The 8,694-nt window shown below is 35.3% G+C and overlaps 1 non-coding gene across 1 annotated transcript; it reads left to right on the top strand.

Annotated features, from left to right (window-relative positions):
• Nucleotides 1–255: 255 nt before the first annotated feature.
• On the top strand, nucleotides 256–363 carry LOC148578089 (small nucleolar RNA R71). Its single transcript, XR_015904191.1, has one exon. It is a non-coding gene; the product is annotated as a small nucleolar RNA R71 (small nucleolar RNA).
• Nucleotides 364–8,694: the final 8,331 nt, after the last annotated feature.

The following is an 8,694-nucleotide window of genomic DNA, read 5'->3' as shown; positions in this document are numbered from 1 at the left end:
CAATATTTTGTTCTGAGCCAATATGGCATTCAGAGTATCAACCTCAAGAACTCCCTTCTTCATAGGCGTCCCATTGATTACGGGATTCCTTTCAGAAGTGTACATGAACTGGTTATTAGCAACCATGTCAATGAGTTCTTGAGCTTCTACAGGCGTTTTCTTTAGGTGAATGGATCCACCTGCAGAAGTGTCCAGTGACATCTTTGATAGCTCAGATAAACCATCATAGAATATATCCAGGATGGTCCATTCTGAAAGCATGTCAGAAGGACACTTTTTGGTCAACTGTTTGTATCTTTCCCAAGCTTCATAGAGAGATTCACCTTCTTTCTGTCTGAAGGTTTGAACATCAGCTCTAAGCTTGCTCAGCTTTTGAGGAGGAAAGTACTTGGCTAAGAAAGCCGTGACCAGCTTATCCCAAGAGTTCAGGCTGTCTTTAGGTTGAGAATCCAACCATAATCTAACTCTGTCTCTTACAGCAAAAGGGAAAAGCATGAGCCTGTAGACTTCAGGATCTACTCCATTAGTCTTAACAGTATCACATATCTGCAAGAATTCAGTTAAGAACTGAAAAGGATCTTCAGATGGAAGTCCATGAAACTTGCAGTTCTGCTGCATTAGAGAAACTAATTGAGGTTTAAGCTCAAAATTGTTTGCTCCAATGGCAGGAATGGAGATGCTTCTTCCATGTAAATTGGAATTAGGTGCAGTGAAGTCACCAAGCATCTTCCTTATATTATTATTATTTTCGGCTGCCATCTCCTTTTCCTGTTTGATAATTTCTGAAAGGTTATCTCTGGATTGTCGTATTTTAGCTTCTCTTAATTTTTTCTTCAGAGTCCTTTCAGGTTCTGGATCTGCTTCCACAAGAATGTTCTTATCCTTGCTCCTGCTCATATGACAAGGAAGAATGGCCAGAAAAATGATAATAATAATAGAGATCCTCTATACCACAGTATAGGGATCCCTTTGTGAGTGGAAGAGAAGGGGGAGACAAAGAATGTGATGTAAAGGAAGAAATGCAACTGTACGAATGGAAGAGATGTGAGATGAGATGTTAGGATATGAATGGATAAATAGAATAGAATGAGAGAGAAAGAGGGAATTTTCGAAAATTATTTTTGAAAAGGAGTTAGTGATTTTTGAAAATGGTTTTTGAAAAATTGTTAGTAATTTTCGAAAATTAAGTTTTAAAAATTAAAATAATTAATAAATTAAAAAGAAATTTTGAAAAAGGGGAGAGATATTTTCGAAAATGAGAGAGAGAGTTAGTTAGGTGGTTTTGAAAAAGTTAAGAAACAAACAAAAAGTTTGTTAGTTAGTTGAAACAAATTTTGAAAAGATAGGAAGTTAGGAAGTTAGAGAAGATATTTTGAAAAGATATTTTTGAAAAAGATAAGATAAGAAGATATTTTTGAAAAGATATGATTGAAATTAGTTTTGAAAAAGATTTGATTTTTAAAATCTCAATTAATGACTTGATTCATAAGAAATCACAAGATATGATTCTAGAACTTAAAGTTTGAATCTTTCTTAACAAGCAAGTAACAAACTTCAAATTTTTGAATCAAAACATTAATTGATTATGTTATTTTCGAAAATTTGATTAAAAATAAGAAAAAGATTTTTGAAAAATATTTTTGAAATTTTCGAAAATAACTAAGAAATTTGAAAAAGATTTGATTTTTGAAAAAGATTTTGAAAAAGATAAGATTTTCAAATTGAAAATTTGATTTGACTCATTGGCAACAACTTAATTTTTAAAAATTTTTGAAAAAGTCAACTCAAATTTTCGAATTTGATGAGAGAAAAAGGGAAAAAATATTTTTTTTTTATTTTTGAATTTTTTATGAAAAACATGAAAAATATGCAATGCATGAAATTTTTAGATCAAAACAATGAATGCATGCAAGAATGCTATGAATGTCAAGATGAACACCAAGAACACTATGAATGTCATGATGAACATCAAGAACATATTTTTGAAAAATTTTTAAATGCAAAGAAAACATGCAAGACACCAAACTTAGAATTCTTTAATGCTTAGACACTAAGAATTCAAGAATGCATATGATAAACATGAAAAGACACAAAACAAAAAATCATCAAGATCAAACAAGAAGACTTACCAAGAACAACTTGAAGATCATGAAGAACACTATGAATGCATGATATTTTCGAAAAAAATGCAAGATGCATATGCAAGTGACACCAAACTTATGATATGACTCAAGACTCAAACAAGAAACAGAAAATATTTTTGATTTTTATGATTTTCTAATTTTTTTGGATTTTTATTTTATATTTTTCGAAAAATTATATGAAAAAGAAAATAAAGATTCCAAAATTTTTAATATGAATTCCAGGAATCTTGCATTCTTAGTCTAAAGCTTCAGTCCAGGAATTAGACATGGCTCACTAGCCAGCCAAGCTTTCAAAGAAAGCTCCAGTCCAAAACACTAGACATGGCCAATGGCCAGCCAAGCTTCAGCAGGTAGATCAGGAACAGTAGCAGGTGGATTAGCTCCAACTAGCTTGCTCTTGATAACAAATTGCAAGCCTCAGTCCAAAAGAATTTAGACATGGCTTTACAGCCAGCCAGGCTTCACATGCTTCATGAAACACTAGAATTCATTCTTAAAAATCTTGAATAAAATTTTTGAAAACATTTTTATTTTTATTTTTCGAAAACAGGTGAAAAGATTTTGAAAATATTTTTGAAAAATTTTTGAAAAAGTTTTGAAAAATAAAAAGAAAATTACATAATCTGAGCAACAAGATGAACCGTCAGTTGTCCAAACTCAAACAATCCCCGGCAACGGCGCCAAAAACTTGGTGCACGAAATTGTGATCTCCAGGCTCGAACAATCCCCGGCAACGTGAGCAACTTGGTGCTCTGATCTCAATACATAATTGTCACAACTTCGATACAACTAACCAGCAAGTGCACTGGGTCGTCCAAGTAATACCTTACGTGAGTAAGGGTCGAATCCCACGGAGATTGTTGGTATGAAGCAAGCTATGGTCACCTTGTAAATCTCAGTCAGGCAGATATAAAGTGATAATGGTGTTTTCGAATATTATATAATAAAATAGGGATAGAGATACTTATGTAAATCATTGATAGGAATTTCAGATAAGCGAATGGAGATGCTTTTCATTCCTCTAAACCTCTGCTTTCCTGCTATCTTCATCCAATCAGTCTTACTCCTTTCCATGGCTGGCTTTATGTAAGGGCATCACCGTTGTCAGTGGCTACATCCCCTCCTCTCAGTGAATAATATGCTCACGCACCCTGTCACGGCACGGCTATTCATCTGTCGGTTCTCGATCATGCTGGAATAGGATTCACCCTCCTTTTGCGTCTGTCACTAACGCCCAACAATCGCGAGTTTGAAGCTCGTCACAGTCATTCAATCATTGAATCCTACTCGGAATACCACAGACAAGGTTTAGACTTTCCGGATTCTCTTGAATGCCGCCATCATTCTAGCTTACGCCACGAAGATTCTGGTTAGGAGATCTAAGAGATACTCATTCTAGCTTAATTCATGTAGAACAGAAGTGTTTGTCAGGCACGCGTTCATAAGGGAGAATGGTGATGAGCGTCACACTTAATCATCACCTTCATCACGTTCTTGGGTGCGAATGGATATCTTAGAAGCGAAATAAGATGAATTGAATAGAAAACAGTAGTACTTGCATTAATCTTTGAGGAACAGCAGAGCTCCACACCTTAATCTATGGAGTGTAGAAACTCTACCGTTGAAAATACATAAGTGAAAGGTCCAGGCATGGCCGAGATGGCCAGCCCCCTAAAACGTGATCAATAGTCTCCTAAGATGAACTATGGAATAAAACTGAGACCAAAGATGCCTAATACAATAGTAAGAGGTCCTATTTATAATAAACTAGCTACTAGGGTTTACATGAGTAAGTATTTGATGTATAAATCCACTTCCGGGGCCCACTTGGTGTGTGTTTGGGCTGAGCTTAAGTGTTGCACGTGCAGAGGCCATTTGTGGAGTTGAACGCCAGTTTCTGTGCCAGTTTGGGCGTTCAACTCTGGTTTTGGATCCTTTTCTGGCGCTGGACGCCAGATTTGGGCAGAAGGCTGGTGTTGAACGCCAGTTTACGTCGTCAATTCTTGGCCAAAGTATGGACTATTATATATTGCTGGAAAGCCCTGGATGTCTACTTTCCAACGCAATTGGAAGCGCGCCATTTCGAGTTCTGTAGCTCCAGAAAATCCACTTTGAGTGCAGGGAGGTCAGAATCCAACAGCATCAGCAGTCCTTTTTCAACCTCTGAATCTGATTTCTGCTCAAGTCCCTCAATTTCAGCCAGAAAATACCTGAAATCACAGAAAAACACACAAACTCATAGTAAAGTCCAGAAATGTGAATTTAACATAAAAACTAATGAAAACATCCCTAAAAGTAACTAGATCCTACTAAAAACATACTAAAAACAATGTCAAAAAGCGTATAAATTATCCGCTCATCACAGTGATAATTTATACGCTTTTTGACATTGTTTTTAGTATGTTTTTAGTAGGATCTAGTTACTTTTAGGGATGTTTTCATTAGTTTTTATGTTAAATTCACATTTCTGGACTTTACTATGAGTTTGTGTGTTTTTCTGTGATTTCAGGTATTTTCTGGCTGAAATTGAGGGACTTGAGCAGAAATCAGATTCAGAGGTTGAAAAAGGACTGCTGATGCTGTTGGATTCTGACCTCCCTGCACTCAAAGTGGATTTTCTGGAGCTACAGAACTCGAAATGGCGCGCTTCCAATTGCGTTGGAAAGTAGACATCCAGGGATTTCCAGCAATGTTTAATAGTCCATACTTTGGCCAAGAATTGACGACGTAAACTGGCGTTCAACGCCAGCCTTCTACCCAAATCTGGCGTCCAGCGCCAGAAAAGGATCCAAAACCAGAGTTGAACGCCCAAACTGGCATAGAAACTGGCGTTCAACTCCACAAATGGCCTCTGCACGTGCAACACTCAGGCTCAGCCCAAACACACACCAAGTGGGCCCAGAAAGTGGATTTATGCATCAATTACTTACTCATGTAAACCCTAGTGACTAGTTTATTATAAATAGGACCTTTCACTATTGTATTAGACGTCTTTTGGACCATCTTTGGATCCTGGATTGTATTTTGATCCTGTGATCTCGTTTAGGGGGCTGGCCATCTCGGCCATGCTTGGACCTTTCACTTATGTATTTTTAACGGTAGAGTTTCTACACTCCATAGATTAAGGTGTGGAGCTCTGCTGTTCCTCAAAGATTAATGCAAAGTACTATTGTTCTCTATTCAATTCTTCTTATTTCGCTTCTAAGATATCCATTCGCACCCAAGAACGTGATGAAGGTGATGATTATGTGTGACACTCATCATCCTTCTCCCTTAAGAATGCGTGCCTGACAAACACTTCTGTTCTACATGAATTAAGCTAGAATGAATATCTCTTAGATCTCCTAACCAGAATCTTCGTGGCGTAAGCTAGAATGATGGCGGCATTCAAGAGAATCCGGAAGGTCTAAACCTTGTCTGTGGTATTCCGAGTAGGATTCAATGATTGAATGACTGTGACGAGCTCCTAACTCGCGATTGCAGGGCGTTAGTGACAGACGCAAAAGGATAGTAAATCCTATTCCAGCATGATCGAGAACCGACAGATGAATAGCCGTGCCGTGACAGGGTGCGTGAGCATATTATTCACTGAGAGGATAAGATGAAGCCATTGGCAAGGGTGATGCCTCCAGACGATTAGCCGTGCCGTGACAGGGCATTGGATCATTTTCCCGAGAGATGACCGAAAGTAGCCATTGACAGTGGTGATGTATCACATAAAGCCAGCCATGGAAAGGAGTGAGACTGATTGGATGAAGATAGCAGGAAAGCAGAGGTTCAGAGGAACGAAAAGCATCTCCATTCGCTTATCTGAAATTTCTACCAATGATTTACATAAGTATCTCTATCCCTATTCTATTATTATTCGAAAATATCTTCATCACTTTATATCTGCCTGACTGAGATTTACAAGGTGACCATAGCTTGCTTCATACCAACAATCTCCGTGGGATTCGACCCTTACTCACGTAAGGTATTACTTGGACGACCCAGTGCACTTGCTGGTTAGTTGTATCGAAGTTGTGACAATTATGAATTAAGATCAGAGCACCAAGTTTTCGAACATGGAGATCACAATTTCGTGCACCAAGTTTTTGGCGCCGTTGCCGGGGATTGTTCGTGTTTGGACAACTGACGGTTCATCTTGTTGCTCAGATTAGGTAATTTTCTTTTTATTTTACTTTCAAAAATTTTTTCAAAAATATTTCAAAAATTTTCTCATTTGTTTTCAAAAAAAATAAAAATGTTTTCAAAAAAATTTTATTCAAAATTTTTAAGAATGAATTCTAGTGTTTCATGATGATTTGTTGAATCCTGGCTGGCTGTAAGCCATGTCTAATCTTTTGGACTGGGGTTTCAACTTACCATCACAAAAGAAGAGATTCTCACACACTTAGTTGTTCTATACTTGAAAAGTATCCATATCTGCTGAAGCTTGGCTGGCCATTGGCCATGTCTAGTGTTTTGGACTGGAGCTTTCATTGAAAGCTTGGCTGGCTAGTGAGCCATGTCTAATTCCTGGACTGAAGCTTTAGACTAACATGGCAAGATTCCTGGAATTCATATTAAAAATTTTGGAATCCTTATTTTTCTTTTTCAATACTATTTTCGAAAAAAAAAATCCAAAAAAATTAGAAAATCATAAAAATAAAAAATATTTTGTGTTTCTTATTTGAGTCTTGAGTCATATTATAAGTTTGGTGTCAATTGCATATGCATCTTGCATTTTTTCGAAAATATCATGCATTCATAGTGTTCTTCATGATCTTCAAGTTGTTCTTGGTAAGTCTTCTTGTTTGATCTTGATGATTTTTTGTTTTGTGTCTTTTCATGTTTATCATATGCATTCTTGAATTCTTAGTGCCTAAGCATTAAAGAATTCTAAGTTTGGTGTCTTGCATGTTTTCTTTGCATTAAAAATTTTTCAAAAATATGTTCTTGATGTTCATCATGACATTCAAAGTGTTCTTGGTGTTCATCTTGACATTCATAGCATTCTTGCATGCATTCATTGTTTTGATCTAAAATTTCATGCATGGCATAATTTTCATGTTTTTCATAAAAATTTCAAAAATAAAAAAAAATATCTTTCCCTTTTTCTCTCATCAAATTCGAAAATTTGGATTGACTTTTTCAAAAATTTTAAAATCAAATTGTTTCTTATGAGTCAAATCAAATTTTCAATTTGAAAATCTTATCTTTTTCAAAATCTTTTTCAAAAATCAAATCTTTTTCAAAATTCTTAGTTATTTTCGAAAATTTCAAAAATATTTTTCAAAAATCTTTTTCTTATTTTTATACTAAATTTTCGAAAATAACATAATCAATTAATGTTTTGATTCAAATATTTGAAGTTTGTTACTTGCTTGTTAAGAAAGATTCAAACTTTAAGTTCTAGAATCATATCTTGTGATTTCTTATGAATCAAGTCATTAATTGTGATTTTAAAAATCAAATCTTTTTCAAAACTAATTTCAATCATATCTTTTCAAAAATATCTTCTTATCTTATCTTTTTCAAAAATATCTTTTCAAAATATCTTTTCTAACTTCCTAACTTCTTATCTTCTTAAAAATTTGTTTCAACTAACTAACTAACTTTTTGTTTGTTTCTTAACTTTTTCAAAACTACCTAACTAACTCTCTCTCTCTAATTTTCGAAAATATCTTCCCTCTTTTTCAAAATTTCTTTTTAATTAACTAATTATTTTTATTTTCTATTTTTTTCAAAAATTTTCGAAAATTACTAACATTTTTCAAAAACCATTTTCGAAAATCACTAACTCTTTTTCAAAATAATTTTCGAAAATTATTCCCTCCCTCTCTCTCATCCTATTCTATTTATTCATTCATTAACTAACATCTCTTCCTCACATCATCACCAAATTCGAACCCCCTCTTCTATCTGTGTTCGAATTTCTTCCTCTTTTCTTCTACTCACATAAGGGATCCCTATACTGTGGTATAAAGGATCTCCATTATTATTATTATTTTTCTGTGCCTTCTTCTTTGTCATATGAGCAGGAGCAAGGATAAGAGCATTCTTGTGGAAGCAGATCCAGAACCTGAAAGGACTCTGAAGAGAAAATTAAGAGAAGCTAAAATACAACAATCCAGAGATAACCTTTCAGAAATTTTCGAACACGCTGAGGAGATGGCAGCCGAAAATAATAATAATGTAAGGAAGATGCTTGGTGACTTTACTGCACCTAATTCCAATTTACATGGAAGAAGCATCTCCATTCCTGCCATTGGAGCAAACAACTTTGAAATGAAACCTCAATTAGTTTCTCTGATGCAGCAGAACTGCAAGTTTCATGGACTTCCATCTGAAGATCCTTTTCAGTTCTTAACTGAATTCTTGTAGATATGTGATACTGTTAAGACTAATGGAGTAGATCCTGAAGTCTACAGGCTCATGCTTTTCCCCTTTTGCTGTAAGAGACAGAGCTAGATTATGGTTGGATTCTCAACCTAAAGACAGCCTGAACTCTTGGGATAAGCTGGTCACGGCTTTCTTAGCCAAGTACTTTCCTCCTCAAAAGCTGAGC

Source organism: Arachis ipaensis, chromosome B1, assembly GCF_059453495.1.
Source record: "Arachis ipaensis isolate K30076 ecotype BB chromosome B1, ASM5945349v1, whole genome shotgun sequence".
Classification (NCBI taxonomy): Eukaryota; Viridiplantae; Streptophyta; class Magnoliopsida; order Fabales; family Fabaceae; genus Arachis; species Arachis ipaensis.
Note: the sequence above shows the minus strand (reverse complement) of the source record. Positions and strands in the feature narration are given on the sequence as shown.